We start from the raw sequence: 582 nt of genomic DNA, 5'->3' as shown, positions 1-582 counted from the left end.
AAGCTAAGAGAAGCCAAAGCACAACTCTCTTTAGAGGACCTGACCGAATTCTTCAAAGAAGAAGAAGACATGGCAGCCGAAAATAACAATAATGCAAACAATGCAAGGAAGGTGCTGGGTGACTTTACTGCACCTACTCCTGATTTTTATGGGAGAAGCATCTCTATCCCTGCCATTGGAGCAAACAACTTTGAGCTTAAACCTCAATTAGTTTCTCTAATGCAACAGAATTGCAAGTTCCATGGACTTCCAATGGAAGATCCTCATCAGTTCTTAGCTGAATTCTTGCAAATCTGTGACACAGTCAAGACTAATGGGGTTGACCCTGAGGTCTATAGACTGATGCTATTCCCTTTTGCTGTAAGAGACAGAGCTAGGATATGGTTGGACTCTCAACCTAAAGAAAGCCTGGACTCTTGGGAAAAGCTAGTCAATGCCTTCTTGGCAAAGTTCTTTCCACCACAAAGATGGAGTAAGCTTAGAGTGGAAGTCCAAACCTTCAGACAGAAGGATGGAGAATCCCTCTATGAAGCTTAGGAAAGATACAAACAATTGATCAGAAGATGTCCTTCTGACATGCTT

General features: G+C 42.3%; 1 non-coding gene across 1 annotated transcript; it reads right to left on the bottom strand.

Moving 5' to 3' along the window:
• Window positions 1–474: 474 nt before the first annotated feature.
• On the bottom strand, window positions 475–582 carry LOC130938589 (small nucleolar RNA R71). The gene has a single exon (XR_009069748.1). It is a non-coding gene; the product is annotated as a small nucleolar RNA R71 (small nucleolar RNA).

This window comes from Arachis stenosperma, chromosome 6 (assembly GCF_014773155.1).
Source record: "Arachis stenosperma cultivar V10309 chromosome 6, arast.V10309.gnm1.PFL2, whole genome shotgun sequence".
NCBI classification, from domain to species: Eukaryota; Viridiplantae; Streptophyta; class Magnoliopsida; order Fabales; family Fabaceae; genus Arachis; species Arachis stenosperma.
This window is presented reverse-complemented; position numbering and strand designations above follow the sequence as displayed.